The 16662-nt window shown below is 44.4% G+C and overlaps 9 non-coding genes across 9 annotated transcripts; all 9 read left to right on the forward strand.

Moving 5' to 3' along the window:
- Positions 1-934: 934 nt before the first annotated feature.
- On the forward strand, positions 935-1117 carry LOC141236769 (U2 spliceosomal RNA). The gene has a single exon (XR_012302404.1). It is a non-coding gene; the product is annotated as a U2 spliceosomal RNA (small nuclear RNA).
- Positions 1118-2232: 1115 nt separating this feature from the next.
- Positions 2233-2423, forward strand: LOC141236521 (U2 spliceosomal RNA). The gene has a single exon (XR_012302173.1). It is a non-coding gene; the product is annotated as a U2 spliceosomal RNA (small nuclear RNA).
- A 1115-nt stretch (positions 2424-3538) lies between these two features.
- Positions 3539-3729, forward strand: LOC141236523 (U2 spliceosomal RNA). The gene has a single exon (XR_012302174.1). It is a non-coding gene; the product is annotated as a U2 spliceosomal RNA (small nuclear RNA).
- A 1115-nt stretch (positions 3730-4844) lies between these two features.
- Positions 4845-5035, forward strand: LOC141236524 (U2 spliceosomal RNA). Its single transcript, XR_012302175.1, has one exon. It is a non-coding gene; the product is annotated as a U2 spliceosomal RNA (small nuclear RNA).
- Positions 5036-6150: 1115 nt separating this feature from the next.
- LOC141236526 (U2 spliceosomal RNA) lies at positions 6151-6341 on the forward strand. Its single transcript, XR_012302177.1, has one exon. It is a non-coding gene; the product is annotated as a U2 spliceosomal RNA (small nuclear RNA).
- A 1115-nt stretch (positions 6342-7456) lies between these two features.
- On the forward strand, positions 7457-7647 carry LOC141236527 (U2 spliceosomal RNA). The gene has a single exon (XR_012302179.1). It is a non-coding gene; the product is annotated as a U2 spliceosomal RNA (small nuclear RNA).
- Positions 7648-8765: 1118 nt separating this feature from the next.
- Positions 8766-8956, forward strand: LOC141236528 (U2 spliceosomal RNA). Its single transcript, XR_012302180.1, has one exon. It is a non-coding gene; the product is annotated as a U2 spliceosomal RNA (small nuclear RNA).
- A 1118-nt stretch (positions 8957-10074) lies between these two features.
- On the forward strand, positions 10075-10265 carry LOC141236619 (U2 spliceosomal RNA). Its single transcript, XR_012302271.1, has one exon. It is a non-coding gene; the product is annotated as a U2 spliceosomal RNA (small nuclear RNA).
- Positions 10266-16457: 6192 nt separating this feature from the next.
- On the forward strand, positions 16458-16652 carry LOC141236766 (U2 spliceosomal RNA). Its single transcript, XR_012302402.1, has one exon. It is a non-coding gene; the product is annotated as a U2 spliceosomal RNA (small nuclear RNA).
- The last annotated feature ends 10 nt before the right edge of the window (positions 16653-16662 follow it).

Consider the following 16662-nt stretch of genomic DNA (forward strand, 5'->3'; position numbering starts at 1 on the left):
ATGAATCCTCGCCTCGTGCGCTGTTTTGGTGTGACTTCGGTCACATTTTTCAGTGCCTTGGATGCAGCTTCAATCAAAAAATCTTTCGAAAAGGCGGTTTTGGATGTTGGCCGCCCTAGTAGATTGATACATTATGCACACTGGGGTTTAGGCGCTTGTTAGTACGCCAGGTGGCTAATATAGTCATCTGGTGGAAAGCATGGCCCCCCAGGATCGACGCCATTGGGCCGGGGAAGATCGAAAGCCCGAAGTGTGAAGTGCCCCAGGAGTGGTGACCCTGGGGTGCCTTAACTCACTGGGATTGGGAACCCCACTTGAGTTTATGGCACATTTGCACTAGCACTTCAATATTTCTTTCTTCACACACACCCTTATTCCGGGCCTTCTGGCCTTAGGATGGGGAATTTTTCAATTCCCGGTCGAAGGTCCGGGCAGTATTATACTGTGAAACCTTCACTATTTATTTAATTTTTTTTTGTCACTGTGTGTCCACTTTTTCACGTGTGTCCACGTCCTTACTAGGATTTTGTCGGGATGCGGTTCCCTTACGGGTTCCTCTCTTGGCAGGTCTAGGGGGGGAGTGTGTGGCCATCAGGTTCCGCTCCCCCCTGAACCCCCCTGGCTCTCCTCTTTCGGGAGGAGAGCGTTGTTGGCTCCCCTCTTCCGGGAGGGGAGCACAGTCTTTGGCTCCCAGTGCCTTGCTCGGGTGAGAACTCGGGCAGGTATTGAGGGTAAGATTGGGTCGCCTCTGGCTCCGGCTGGAGGTGGCTATTTGTCCCTGTGCCTCGCTGTGGCCTTCTGGCTCGGAGGGACGGGGAATGGTTTGGGGGACCCTTCTCCTTTTGGAGAGGGTTTCAAGAAGACCAGCATCCTAGTGCACTTTTTTTTGTGGCACTTGTCACTTTTTTAAGCGCACTCGGGTTTTGTACACGAATTCGGGCTTTCGAAAAAAAAAAAAAAAAAATCTGTTCTTATCAGTTTAATATCTGATACGTCCCATATCTGGGGACCATATAATAAATGGATTTTTAGAACAGGGAGATGGAAAAAGAGCTTGCTCTGTCCACTCCACGCATTGACCTGGTATTGCCGTATCTCCAGGACCGGTGCACCCCTTCTTTAATGCAGTTTCTAAAATCAGAAAGAATTGAATTCAATGTTTTTTGTTCATTTTGCTTGTTTGTCGGATTTTGGGATGGAATCTTTGGCTTTGCTTTTCTTCTCCTCACTGGATTTTTCATGTTCAAAGTTGCAGAAGCCAGATTACAAGCTCATTTTGGTTCAACTTCAGCAACTGTGCATTGCATTGCCATGTAATGTGATGCAATGCTATCTTTCTAGCTCTCCCTTTTTACTTCCTTTTGGATAAACAGACATATTAGGCAAGCATTTTGGAGCTTTCACCTAAATAACTACAGGTGGTGAGATAAGCTGCACAATATAATTGACCTTTCAGTATATTGTTGCACACACACCATCTATTTAGCAAATGCCCTTGTTATCAACAGCAGCCTTTTAAACTCACCTGAGCTAACAGGTATGTGCGCTGGTTACTCTGCTGCGCTTAAAATTTCTTTTTTGGTTTGCTACAATGCCTTTTCTGAAACGTTGTCTCCCTCTGCTGGAACACTGACTTCTTTCATTTAATGCCTGCAGACTATAAAAGAGAACCCAACCCAAAAAGTTTGGTTGATTAGTCTGTGGCATTCTGTTAAACTGTTGCTTATGGCGGTCTCTGTGAGCTTCTCAGCGACATTCAGCCAGCCAGGTATCCTGCCTGCAGTAGATGGAATGTGGCAATGGAACGCTGGCTGCGCGTGTCATAATAGGCTCTGAGCCTTTATATACCTGTGCACAGCAGCAGCCACCTTCAGTCTGCTGCTGGACAGCCAGCAGCAGCAGCAGCAGGAGAGGTATGTAATCAGGAGCCCTCCTGCTAAGGGTAGACAGCTGCTCGTTCCACCCCACCCCCCGCCTTAATTGGTTCTCCTCCCTTCCAACGGTGTTGAGGCGGGTGGGAACAGCAGGGGGTGAAGGTGCTGTGTTTAAAGAGGTGGAGTTATGCAGATCTAAAATGCGTGGATTGCAGCAGCAGCAAGCCGAAAAGTGCAGGCATGTAAGGGATCTAGAGGTTGACAACATGTCTTCTTAACGGGAGTCCAGGAGCTCATCTCCACAAATGGACTTTTCAGGATCCTTGGGTGGCTCCGTAGTTTGAAACCAATTCTGGTTATCGCTTCTCGGCCTTTTGGCTAAGATCAAGTGTAGTATCTGTTCTTATCAGTTTAATATCTGATACGTCCCCTATCTGGGGACCATATATTAAATGGATTTTTAGAACAGGGAGATGGAAAAAGAGCTTGCTCTGTCCACTCCACGCATTGACCTGGTATTGCAGTATCTCCAGGACCGGTGCACCCCTTCTTTAATGCAGTTTCTAAAATCAGAAAGAATTGAATTCAATGTTTTTTGTTCATTTTGCTTGTTTGTCGGATTTTGGGATGGACTCTTTGGCTTTGCTTTTCTTCTCCTCATTGGACTTTTCATGTTCAAAGTTGCAGAAGCCAGATTACAAGCTCATTTTGGTTCAACTTCAGCAACTGTGCATTGCATTGCCATGTAATGTGATGCAATGCTATCTTTCTAGCTCTCCCTTTTTACTTCCTTTTGGATAAACAGACATATTAGGCAAGCATTTTGGAGCTTTCACCTAAATAACTACAGGTGGTGAGATAAGCTGCACAATATAATTGACCTTTCAGTATATTGTTGCACACACACCATCTATTTAGCAAATGCCCTTGTTATCAACAGCAGCCTTTTAAACTCACCTGAGCTAACAGGTATGTGCGCTGGTTACTCTGCTGCACTTAAAATTTCTTTTTTGGTTTTCTACAATGCCTTTTCTGAAACATTGTCTCCCTCTGCTGGAACACTGACTTCTTTCATTTAATGCCTGCAGACTATAAAAGAGAACCCAACCCAAAAAGTTTGGTTGATTAGTCTGTGGCATTCTGTTAAACTGTTGCTTATGGCGGTCTCTGTGAGCTTCTCAGCGACATTCAGCCAGCCAGGTATCCTGCCTGCAGTAGATGGAATGTGGCAATGGAACGCTGGCTGCGCGTGTCATAATAGGCTCTGAGCCTTTATATACCTGTGCACAGCAGCAGCCACCTTCAGTCTGCTGCTGGACAGCCAGCAGCAGCAGCAGCAGGAGAGGTATGTAATCAGGAGCCCTCCTGCTAAGGGTAGACAGCTGCTCGTTCCACCCCACCCCCCGCCTTAATTGGTTCTCCTCCCTTCCAACGGTGTTGAGGCGGGAGGGAACAGCAGGGGGTGAAGGTGCTGTGTTTAAAGAGGTGGAGTTATGCAGATCTAAAACGCGTGGATTGCAGCAGCAGCAAGCCGAAAAGTGCAGGCATGTAAGGGATCTAGAGGTTGACAACATGTCTTCTTAACGGGAGTCCAGGAGCTCATCTCCACAAATGGACTTTTCAGGATCCTTGGGTGGCTCCGTAGTTTGAAACCAATTCTGGTTATCGCTTCTCGGCCTTTTGGCTAAGATCAAGTGTAGTATCTGTTCTTATCAGTTTAATATCTGATACGTCCCCTATCTGGGGACCATATATTAAATGGATTTTTAGAACAGGGAGATGGAAAAAGAGCTTGCTCTGTCCACTCCACGCATTGACCTGGTATTGCAGTATCTCCAGGACCGGTGCACCCCTTCTTTAATGCAGTTTCTAAAATCAGAAAGAATTGAATTCAATGTTTTTTGTTCATTTTGCTTGTTTGTCGGATTTTGGGATGGACTCTTTGGCTTTGCTTTTCTTCTCCTCATTGGATTTTTCATGTTCAAAGTTGCAGAAGCCAGATTACAAGCTCATTTTGGTTCAACTTCAGCAACTGTGCATTGCATTGCCATGTAATGTGATGCAATGCTATCTTTCTAGCTCTCCCTTTTTACTTCCTTTTGGATAAACAGACATATTAGGCAAGCATTTTGGAGCTTTCACCTAAATAACTACAGGTGGTGAGATAAGCTGCACAATATAATTGACCTTTCAGTATATTGTTGCACACACACCATCTATTTAGCAAATGCCCTTGTTATCAACAGCAGCCTTTTAAACTCACCTGAGCTAACAGGTATGTGCGCTGGTTACTCTGCTGCGCTTAAAATTTCTTTTTTGGTTTGCTACAATGCCTTTTCTGAAACGTTGTCTCCCTCTGCTGGAACACTGACTTCTTTCATTTAATGCCTGCAGACTATAAAAGAGAACCCAACCCAAAAAGTTTGGTTGATTAGTCTGTGGCATTCTGTTAAACTGTTGCTTATGGCGGTCTCTGTGAGCTTCTCAGCGACATTCAGCCAGCCAGGTATCCTGCCTGCAGTAGATGGAATGTGGCAATGGAACGCTGGCTGCGCGTGTCATAATAGGCTCTGAGCCTTTATATACCTGTGCACAGCAGCAGCCACCTTCAGTCTGCTGCTGGACAGCCAGCAGCAGCAGCAGCAGGAGAGGTATGTAATCAGGAGCCCTCCTGCTAAGGGTAGACAGCTGCTCGTTCCACCCCACCCCCCGCCTTAATTGGTTCTCCTCCCTTCCAACGGTGTTGAGGCGGGTGGGAACAGCAGGGGGTGAAGGTGCTGTGTTTAAAGAGGTGGAGTTATGCAGATCTAAAATGCGTGGATTGCAGCAGCAGCAAGCCGAAAAGTGCAGGCATGTAAGGGATCTAGAGGTTGACAACATGTCTTCTTAACGGGAGTCCAGGAGCTCATCTCCACAAATGGACTTTTCAGGATCCTTGGGTGGCTCCGTAGTTTGAAACCAATTCTGGTTATCGCTTCTCGGCCTTTTGGCTAAGATCAAGTGTAGTATCTGTTCTTATCAGTTTAATATCTGATACGTCCCCTATCTGGGGACCATATATTAAATGGATTTTTAGAACAGGGAGATGGAAAAAGAGCTTGCTCTGTCCACTCCACGCATTGACCTGGTATTGCAGTATCTCCAGGACCGGTGCACCCCTTCTTTAATGCAGTTTCTAAAATCAGAAAGAATTGAATTCAATGTTTTTTGTTCATTTTGCTTGTTTGTCGGATTTTGGGATGGACTCTTTGGCTTTGCTTTTCTTCTCCTCATTGGATTTTTCATGTTCAAAGTTGCAGAAGCCAGATTACAAGCTCATTTTGGTTCAACTTCAGCAACTGTGCATTGCATTGCCATGTAATGTGATGCAATGCTATCTTTCTAGCTCTCCCTTTTTACTTCCTTTTGGATAAACAGACATATTAGGCAAGCATTTTGGAGCTTTCACCTAAATAACTACAGGTGGTGAGATAAGCTGCACAATATAATTGACCTTTCAGTATATTGTTGCACACACACCATCTATTTAGCAAATGCCCTTGTTATCAACAGCAGCCTTTTAAACTCACCTGAGCTAACAGGTATGTGCGCTGGTTACTCTGCTGCGCTTAAAATTTCTTTTTTGGTTTGCTACAATGCCTTTTCTGAAACGTTGTCTCCCTCTGCTGGAACACTGACTTCTTTCATTTAATGCCTGCAGACTATAAAAGAGAACCCAACCCAAAAAGTTTGGTTGATTAGTCTGTGGCATTCTGTTAAACTGTTGCTTATGGCGGTCTCTGTGAGCTTCTCAGCGACATTCAGCCAGCCAGGTATCCTGCCTGCAGTAGATGGAATGTGGCAATGGAACGCTGGCTGCGCGTGTCATAATAGGCTCTGAGCCTTTATATACCTGTGCACAGCAGCAGCCACCTTCAGTCTGCTGCTGGACAGCCAGCAGCAGCAGCAGCAGGAGAGGTATGTAATCAGGAGCCCTCCTGCTAAGGGTAGACAGCTGCTCGTTCCACCCCACCCCCCGCCTTAATTGGTTCTCCTCCCTTCCAACGGTGTTGAGGCGGGTGGGAACAGCAGGGGGTGAAGGTGCTGTGTTTAAAGAGGTGGAGTTATGCAGATCTAAAACGCGTGGATTGCAGCAGCAGCAAGCCGAAAAGTGCAGGCATGTAAGGGATCTAGAGGTTGACAACATGTCTTCTTAACGGGAGTCCAGGAGCTCATCTCCACAAATGGACTTTTCAGGATCCTTGGGTGGCTCCGTAGTTTGAAACCAATTCTGGTTATCGCTTCTCGGCCTTTTGGCTAAGATCAAGTGTAGTATCTGTTCTTATCAGTTTAATATCTGATACGTCCCCTATCTGGGGACCATATATTAAATGGATTTTTAGAACAGGGAGATGGAAAAAGAGCTTGCTCTGTCCACTCCACGCATTGACCTGGTATTGCAGTATCTCCAGGACCGGTGCACCCCTTCTTTAATGCAGTTTCTAAAATCAGAAAGAATTGAATTCAAAGTTTTTTGTTCATTTTGCTTGTTTGTCAGATTTTGGGATGGACTCTTTGGCTTTGCTTTTCTTCTCCTCATTGGATTTTTCATGTTCAAAGTTGCAGAAGCCAGATTACAAGCTCATTTTGGTTCAACTTCAGCAACTGTGCATTGCATTGCCATGTAATGTGATGCAATGCTATCTTTCTAGCTCTCCCTTTTTACTTCCTTTTGGATAAACAGACATATTAGGCAAGCATTTTGGAGCTTTCACCTAAATAACTACAGGTGGTGAGATAAGCTGCACAATATAATTGACCTTTCAGTATATTGTTGCACACACACCATCTATTTAGCAAATGCCCTTGTTATCAACAGCAGCCTTTTAAACTCACCTGAGCTAACAGGTATGTGCGCTGGTTACTCTGCTGCGCTTAAAATTTCTTTTTTGGTTTGCTACAATGCCTTTTCTGAAACATTGTCTCCCTCTGCTGGAACACTGACTTCTTTCATTTAATGCCTGCAGACTATAAAAGAGAACCCAACCCAAAAAGTTTGGTTGATTAGTCTGTGGCATTCTGTTAAACTGTTGCTTATGGCGGTCTCTGTGAGCTTCTCAGCGACATTCAGCCAGCCAGGTATCCTGCCTGCAGTAGATGGAATGTGGCAATGGAACGCTGGCTGCGCGTGTCATAATAGGCTCTGAGCCTTTATATACCTGTGCACAGCAGCAGCCACCTTCAGTCTGCTGCTGGACAGCCAGCAGCAGCAGCAGCAGGAGAGGTATGTAATCAGGAGCCCTCCTGCTAAGGGTAGACAGCTGCTCGTTCCACCCCACCCCCCGCCTTAATTGGTTCTCCTCCCTTCCAACGGTGTTGAGGCGGGTGGGAACAGCAGGGGGTGAAGGTGCTGTGTTTAAAGAGGTGGAGTTATGCAGATCTAAAACGCGTGGATTGCAGCAGCAGCAAGCCGAAAAGTGCAGGCATGTAAGGGATCTAGAGGTTGACAACATGTCTTCTTAACGGGAGTCCAGGAGCTCATCTCCACAAATGGACTTTTCAGGATCCTTGGGTGGCTCCGTAGTTTGAAACCAATTCTGGTTATCGCTTCTCGGCCTTTTGGCTAAGATCAAGTGTAGTATCTGTTCTTATCAGTTTAATATCTGATACGTCCCCTATCTGGGGACCATATATTAAATGGATTTTTAGAACAGGGAGATGGAAAAAGAGCTTGCTCTGTCCACTCCACGCATTGACCTGGTATTGCAGTATCTCCAGGACCGGTGCACCCCTTCTTTAATGCAGTTTCTAAAATCAGAAAGAATTGAATTCAATGTTTTTTGTTCATTTTGCTTGTTTGTCGGATTTTGGGATGGACTCTTTGGCTTTGCTTTTCTTCTCCTCATTGGACTTTTCATGTTCAAAGTTGCAGAAGCCAGATTACAAGCTCATTTTGGTTCAACTTCAGCAACTGTGCATTGCATTGCCATGTAATGTGATGCAATGCTATCTTTCTAGCTCTCCCTTTTTACTTCCTTTTGGATAAACAGACATATTAGGCAAGCATTTTGGAGCTTTCACCTAAATAACTACAGGTGGTGAGATAAGCTGCACAATATAATTGACCTTTCAGTATATTGTTGCACACACACCATCTATTTAGCAAATGCCCTTGTTATCAACAGCAGCCTTTTAAACTCACCTGAGCTAACAGGTATGTGCGCTGGTTACTCTGCTGCGCTTAAAATTTCTTTTTTGGTTTGCTACAATGCCTTTTCTGAAACGTTGTCTCCCTCTGCTGGAACACTGACTTCTTTCATTTAATGCCTGCAGACTATAAAAGAGAACCCAACCCAAAAAGTTTGGTTGATTAGTCTGTGGCATTCTGTTAAACTGTTGCTTATGGCGGTCTCTGTGAGCTTCTCAGCGACATTCAGCCAGCCAGGTATCCTGCCTGCAGTAGATGGAATGTGGCAATGGAACGCTGGCTGCGCGTGTCATAATAGGCTCTGAGCCTTTATATACCTGTGCACAGCAGCAGCCACCTTCAGTCTGCTGCTGGACAGCCAGCAGCAGCAGCAGCAGCAGGAGAGGTATGTAATCAGGAGCCCTCCTGCTAAGGGTAGACAGCTGCTCGTTCCACCCCACCCCCCGCCTTAATTGGTTCTCCTCCCTTCCAACGGTGTTGAGGCGGGTGGGAACAGCAGGGGGTGAAGGTGCTGTGTTTAAAGAGGTGGAGTTATGCAGATCTAAAACGCGTGGATTGCAGCAGCAGCAAGCCGAAAAGTGCAGGCATGTAAGGGATCTAGAGGTTGACAACATGTCTTCTTAACGGGAGTCCAGGAGCTCATCTCCACAAATGGACTTTTCAGGATCCTTGGGTGGCTCCGTAGTTTGAAACCAATTCTGGTTATCGCTTCTCGGCCTTTTGGCTAAGATCAAGTGTAGTATCTGTTCTTATCAGTTTAATATCTGATACGTCCCCTATCTGGGGACCATATATTAAATGGATTTTTAGAACAGGGAGATGGAAAAAGAGCTTGCTCTGTCCACTCCACGCATTGACCTGGTATTGCAGTATCTCCAGGACCGGTGCACCCCTTCTTTAATGCAGTTTCTAAAATCAGAAAGAATTGAATTCAATGTTTTTTGTTCATTTTGCTTGTTTGTCGGATTTTGGGATGGACTCTTTGGCTTTGCTTTTCTTCTCCTCATTGGATTTTTCATGTTCAAAGTTGCAGAAGCCAGATTACAAGCTCATTTTGGTTCAACTTCAGCAACTGTGCATTGCATTGCCATGTAATGTGATGCAATGCTATCTTTCTAGCTCTCCCTTTTTACTTCCTTTTGGATAAACAGACATATTAGGCAAGCATTTTGGAGCTTTCACCTAAATAACTACAGGTGGTGAGATAAGCTGCACAATATAATTGACCTTTCAGTATATTGTTGCACACACACCATCTATTTAGCAAATGCCCTTGTTATCAACAGCAGCCTTTTAAACTCACCTGAGCTAACAGGTATGTGCGCTGGTTACTCTGCTGCGCTTAAAATTTCTTTTTTGGTTTGCTACAATGCCTTTTCTGAAACATTGTCTCCCTCTGCTGGAACACTGACTTCTTTCATTTAATGCCTGCAGACTATAAAAGAGAACCCAACCCAAAAAGTTTGGTTGATTAGTCTGTGGCATTCTGTTAAACTGTTGCTTATGGCGGTCTCTGTGAGCTTCTCAGCGACATTCAGCCAGCCAGGTATCCTGCCTGCAGTAGATGGAATGTGGCAATGGAACGCTGGCTGCGCGTGTCATAATAGGCTCTGAGCCTTTATATACCTGTGCACAGCAGCAGCCACCTTCAGTCTGCTGCTGGACAGCCAGCAGCAGCAGCAGCAGCAGGAGAGGTATGTAATCAGGAGCCCTCCTGCTAAGGGTAGACAGCTGCTCGTTCCACCCCACCCCCCGCCTTAATTGGTTCTCCTCCCTTCCAACGGTGTTGAGGCGGGTGGGAACAGCAGGGGGTGAAGGTGCTGTGTTTAAAGAGGTGGAGTTATGCAGATCTAAAACGCGTGGATTGCAGCAGCAGCAAGCCGAAAAGTGCAGGCATGTAAGGGATCTAGAGGTTGACAACATGTCTTCTTAACGGGAGTCCAGGAGCTCATCTCCACAAATGGACTTTTCAGGATCCTTGGGTGGCTCCGTAGTTTGAAACCAATTCTGGTTATCGCTTCTCGGCCTTTTGGCTAAGATCAAGTGTAGTATCTGTTCTTATCAGTTTAATATCTGATACGTCCCCTATCTGGGGACCATATATTAATTGGATTTTTAGAACAGGGAGATGGAAAAAGAGCTTGCTCTGTCCACTCCACGCATTGACCTGGTATTGCAGTATCTCCAGGACCGGTGCACCCCTTCTTTAATGCAGTTTCTAAAATCAGAAAGAATTGAATTCAATGTTTTTTGTTCATTTTGCTTGTTTGTCGGATTTTGGGATGGACTCTTTGGCTTTGCATTTCTTCTCCTCATTGGATTTTTCATGTTCAAAGTTGCAGAAGCCAGATTACAAGCTCATTTTGGTTCAACTTCAGCAACTGTGCATTGCATTGCCATGTAATGTGATGCAATGCTATCTTTCTAGCTCTCCCTTTTTACTTCCTTTTGGATAAACAGACATATTAGGCAAGCATTTTGGAGCTTTCACCTAAATAACTACAGGTGGTGAGATAAGCTGCACAATATAATTGACCTTTCAGTATATTGTTGCACACACACCATCTATTTAGCAAATGCCCTTGTTATCAACAGCAGCCTTTTAAACTCACCTGAGCTAACAGGTATGTGCGCTGGTTACTCTGCTGCGCTTAAAATTTCTTTTTTGGTTTGCTACAATGCCTTTTCTGAAACGTTGTCTCCCTCTGCTGGAACACTGACTTCTTTCATTTAATGCCTGCAGACTATAAAAGAGAACCCAACCCAAAAAGTTTGGTTGATTAGTCTGTGGCATTCTGTTAAACTGTTGCTTATGGCGGTCTCTGTGAGCTTCTCAGCGACATTCAGCCAGCCAGGTATCCTGCCTGCAGTAGATGGAATGTGGCAATGGAACGCTGGCTGCGCGTGTCATAATAGGCTCTGAGCCTTTATATACCTGTGCACAGCAGCAGCCACCTTCAGTCTGCTGCTGGACAGCCAGCAGCAGCAGCAGCAGGAGAGGTATGTAATCAGGAGCCCTCCTGCTAAGGGTAGACAGCTGCTCGTTCCACCCCACCCCCCGCCTTAATTGGTTCTCCTCCCTTCCAACGGTGTTGAGGCGGGTGGGAACAGCAGGGGGTGAAGGTGCTGTGTTTAAAGAGGTGGAGTTATGCAGATCTAAAACGCGTGGATTGCAGCAGCAGCAAGCCGAAAAGTGCAGGCATGTAAGGGATCTAGAGGTTGACAACATGTCTTCTTAACGGGAGTCCAGGAGCTCATCTCCACAAATGGACTTTTCAGGATCCTTGGGTGGCTCCGTAGTTTGAAACCAATTCTGGTTATCGCTTCTCGGCCTTTTGGCTCAGATCTGTAATGGGTCTAGTCATTTGGCTGTCTGTGCGTTAACTCTTGGCCCCGTGGCATCGCCATTTTATGGCTTAAGCCACTTGCTGCTATAAGGAGTTGGCCAGTAGACACGACTAGCGATAATGGGACGCATTCGATACGCTGGGCCCGGTGAGGCTCGAGTGAAGTTTGGAATCCAGATTGATGTGGAAGAAGGCAAAGAAGGAATCTTTACCCTCAGCTTCGTGGTGAAGGAGATTTTGTTTGGACTCCTTGAAGTGAAGAAGGAAGAAATCTTGTGCCTCCAGCAATTCAAAAGCAAGTATAATCTTGTATTTACTTCTATGGCTGTTTGCAACAATTTCTATGATTGTTTGAAAAAGAATCTGGACAATCAATATTTGGATGGGCTGACTTTTGTCATCTTGTATTGCTCCAAAGAGGTACCTCTGACTGTTTTCATGTACAACCCACATGTGGACTTGGCTTTGATTTATGCCTTTCTAAATAGGCACTGCTATATTACCAAGGTGGCAGTAAAAGTCATGAATGAGGAGGAACTATGGACCGGTAAATATCGTTTCATGGTCAAGTTCCGGGAAAGTCCTGATGAACCAGGGGGTATACATTATCCTCCATCAAATTTTTCCATTGGGAGTGAGCGGGGTTACCTGTTCTTCCCCAATGCGCCCAGGTTTTGTCGTCATTGTAGGAGGTATGGCCATACTCAGGAAGCATGCGACATCAGACAGATTATTTGCAGGAAGTGCAATGAGGTGGGTCATTCTTCCAATAATTGCAAAAATGAAATAGTCTGTAACCTCTGCGGAGAGAAGGGGCATGCCTTCAGAGACTGTATATTCCATCCTGGTTCATATGCGGGGGCAGCGGGAAGGGGAAGGAGAAGAAATGAATCTCCTGCACCCACAGCTACAACTCCGACTGCTCCAACTCCGACTGCTCCGATATCTACTCTGGCTTTCCTGGATGAGGAGGAGGCTCGGGTTGCTTTTCCAGAACTGGTTCGTGTGAATGTAAGAGGAAATATGGAGCTGGCACCTGAGCCACCGGTGCAGAGGGCCGCGTCTGTGGCTTCAGATGTCAGTGAGTCTGAGACGATAACTGATGGTCGTATAGGCATGGAAGTGGCCCCGGTGGAGGATCTGGAGGCTGAAATTCCAGACATGATGGTTACATTGCAGGGGGAAGAGGAGTCTGATCTGACCAGAACACCGCATGTGGCCTGGAGCGATGTCGTTTCTGACCTTGAGGAGGAGGGAGGTCAGGGGGACTTTGACCCCCAGCGGCGGGATTATAGTTCAGATGAAGATGGAGGCGCTTCAGTGAAGAAAAAGAAGAAAACTGAACCATCCTTTTCCCCTTTAAGTGACTGCAGTGTGAGTCCAGCGCGGGTGTACCCTACTGCATCCGATCCCCAAGATGTGTCTTTTTTGGGGGAAGGCACAAACTACGATATCTGCACGTCCAGCGTCCTACCCCCAGAAGGGTTAGGATGATGTACAGGTGGGCATGTTGTCGTGACCTGCCACATCAAATTAATAGATGGGTGCCCAAGTTGCTCTCAGCATCTTGTCGCTAAATGTTAGGCTGATTAAATCTGAGTCGAGAAGAGTGGCAATTTTGGACTACTTGAGCAACTTGGATGCGGACGTATACTGTGTCCAGGAGTGTGGGATCTCCGATCCCTTAAGTGAAAATGCATGGCCTTTAGGTCAAAGTGTGTGGTCTGGTTCTGTATGTAATAAAAATTGTGGGGTAGGTGTTTTGGTGAAGGGTTATAGTGTTAAGATAGAAAGTTACATGGTGGTGGAGGCGGGGAGGTGTGTAATATGTGAGTTAAATTGTAGGGGGTGGAGGGTTAGGGTGGTAAATATGTATGCACCAATAGATAAAGGGGAGAGGCTGGAAATTTTTGAGAAATTATGTTTTTTTTTATCTGGCAAAATGCCAATAATTTTTGTTGGAGATTTCAATTGTGTGACGGAGGGGGATAAGATGGATGTTACAGGTAAAAGACTCAAGAGTCTTGTGGCGGATTTTTCCTTACAGGATGCTGCGGAAGTTTTTTTAGGTAATCCACCTCCTGCGACCTATAAGGCCGACAGGGGAGGCATAGAGTCTAGAATAGACCGTATCTTCTTTTCTTCACAAAATGTTATTTGTAGGAATTTCCAGCAGGAAGATGTTCCCTTCTCTGACCATGTGTGTTTGAGGGCACGTCTAGAAGGTAAGATTTCCTTTGTATATGGTGGTGGCGTGTGGAAACTTAATGTGCGTTTGCTGGAAGATAATAGGATCATGCGTGATTTTAGGCGAATGTATGTTAGGTGGAGGGATAAAAAAAGTGATTTCAGGAATGTGCTTGAGTGGTGGGACTGGATGAAGAGTGAGATTGGTTTTTTCTTTAGAAAAAGGGGCAGGAGGAAAGCAGCAATGAATAGAGCAAAATTTAATGATTTAAGCTCTAGACTGGAGTGGCTGAGGAAGTTAAGGATGATTGGAGTGGATGTGGATGTTTTGATGTGTCAAGTGAAAGAAGAGATTAAGAAATATATTGAGGGTAAAGGGAAAGAAATTATTTACCGTTCTAAGATTGAACATTTGGAGAAAAATGAGAAATGCACAAGGTTTTTTTTCAAAAAAGTTTTTGGGAAGAAAGTAGATATGGATGAGGTGGTGAATGGTGATGGGGTGTGTGTGAGTGGGAAGGATGTGATGCAGGAGGTGGTGTTGTTTGATAAGGAGTTGTATGGGGAAAAATGGGTTGATGATAGGATGTTGACTGATGCTTTGGGGTGTTTAGAAGGTTGTTTGGGTGAGGATGAACGTGAAATATTGGATGATGTAATTGTGTTGGATGAAGTTAAAAAAGTGGTGATGTCTGCGAGTAAGAATAAAACACCTGGGAAGGATGGACTGCCCGTGGAGTTATATGTTAAGGAATGGGACACGATGGGAAATGACTTATTGGAGGTGTGCCAGTATATGTTCACGGAGAATATGTTGAGTGAATCTATGAGAGATGGGGTGGTGGTTTTGGTTCATAAGAAAGGTGATAAAAAGGATTTGGGGAATTGGAGGCCAATCACCCTTTTGAATGCAGACTATAAGGTGTTTAGTAAATTGTTGGCTAGCCGGATGCGGGAAGTGATTGGCGGTGTGGTGGATGAAGATCAAGTGTGTGCAGTGCCTGGGAGAAGTATGACTGAAAATTTGGTGTTGTTGCATGATGTGATTGGGGATTGTATGAGTCGTAAGCAGAAATGTTTGTTGTTTTCGGTTGATTTTGAAAAAGCTTTTGACCGTGTGTCACATAGCTTTATGTTTAAGGTTTTGTCTAAGATGGGTTATTCCAGGAATTTTGTAAACTGTGTTAGGAGTTTGTATTGTAATGTTTCAAGTGAATTTTTGGTGAATGGGTGGTTGAGTGAGAAAGTGAGAATTAAATCAGGAGTGCGTCAGGGGTGCCCTATGTCCCCTTTTTTGTTTATTAGTGTGATTGAAGTGTTGATGTGTATGGTTAGGAAGGATAAGGTTATGAGAGGTGTGATGATTCCTGGGAGTAATGGAAAGGATGTGAGAATTCTAGGTTACATGGATGATGTAGTGATTGTGAGTGGGAATATGGCTGCGATGAGTAGGGCAAGGTTGATATTAAGTTTGTTTTGTAGTGTCTCAGCTTTTAAGGTCAATTGGACTAAGAGTTCCTTTAAATGTTTTGGTGAGAGGAATGTACGGATGGATGGTGTGAGGTGTGAGGATGGTGCAATAAAGGTGCTTGGCATTAAGTTTAATGATGATTTGAAAGGAAATGAGAGTTGGGAAGATTGTGGGGTGAGAGTGGTGCGCAAGTTGAATTTTTGGCGAATGAGAGAATTAACTCTGACTGGGAAAGTTCTGATTATTAAGGCGGTTATTTTGCCTATTTTGTTGTTTGTTGCGAATGTATATCCTGCTGCTTTTAAGAAAATTAGGAAAACTGAGAAATTCATCTTTAATTTTCTTTGGGGAAGTCGCATGGAGAAATTAAAACGGGAATATGTCTATAAGTTATGTGTAAATGGTGGTTTGGATTTTCAAAATATTGATTTCTTTTTAGGGATTAGTTACGTGAAAATGGTGGTGGTGGTTCTAGGGAAAAGTAATAAGTGTGCTTATATGATGAAGTATTCGGCTGGATGGATGCTTTATGGCTTAAAGTGGGCCAAAAGGGATGCTAGAGTGCCTGTTGCTTTTAGGTGTCCTGTATGGTATGGTTGTGTTGAGAAATTTGTAAGGAAGTATGATTTGTTGTCCGTTAACATGAGTGATTTTAGGCAAAAGAAGAAAGTCATTAGGATGGTGCGTGAGCGTGAGGTGGTATGTAATATCAATGGGTTGAGAGGGGAGGAAGTAACCGAGATGTGGAGAAAATTAAGTATAGATGGTGTGACTAACAGACAGAGAGATATCGCTTGGATGATATTGCATGACATTTTGCCTGTTAGAGATGTGCAAAAGAAGAAGGATTTAGTTAAATCTGAGGTATGCCCGAGGGATGGATGTGGTTTGAGAGAGCATGTTAGACATATGGTATGGGATTGTGATTTTGCATATGATGTATGGAAGGGTATAGGGGGACTTTGTAAGGAATTGGTGGGTGTAAAGTATGTTAATTGGAAACTTGCTATGTTTGGGATGGGTGCATGTAGTAGAATTAAGGATAGGATTTTATGGTTGTTGGTAGTGTGTGTAATTGAAAGTTTGTGGGATGGGAGGAATTTGTTAGTTTTTAAAAGGAAGAAAATGTCAGTTAATGAATGTTTGAGATTGATTCTGTCACGTATGTATGTAATATACCTCTGGGATCAGGAACGTGGAAGTATTATAGATGCTGAAGGGATCTGGAAGTTTAAAAAGTGGAGGTTTTTGGTAAAGTTTAATTAGTAGTGTATAATGTACCTGATGATAAGGTTCGGTTTTAATTTTGTTTATATACCAAGTGTGATGAAAGGCTAAGTGTCAATGAAAGGCTTTTGTAAGTCGATTTGATTGAGCTTATGCTCCGGCCTATCTGATTTGGTAAAAAAAAAAAAAAAAAAAAAAAAAAAAAATCTGTTCTTATCAGTTTAATATCTGATACGTCCCCTATCTGGGGACCATATATTAAATGGATTTTTAGAACAGGGAGATGGAAAAAGAGCTTGCTCTGTCCACTCCACACATTGACCTGGTATTGCAGTATCTCCAGGACCGGTGCACCCCTTCTTTAATGCA

This window comes from Phyllobates terribilis, unplaced genomic scaffold (assembly GCF_046119375.1).
Source record: "Phyllobates terribilis strain yellow unplaced genomic scaffold, ASM4611937v1 Scaffold_710__1_contigs__length_769263, whole genome shotgun sequence".
Taxonomy (NCBI): Eukaryota; Metazoa; Chordata; class Amphibia; order Anura; family Dendrobatidae; genus Phyllobates; species Phyllobates terribilis.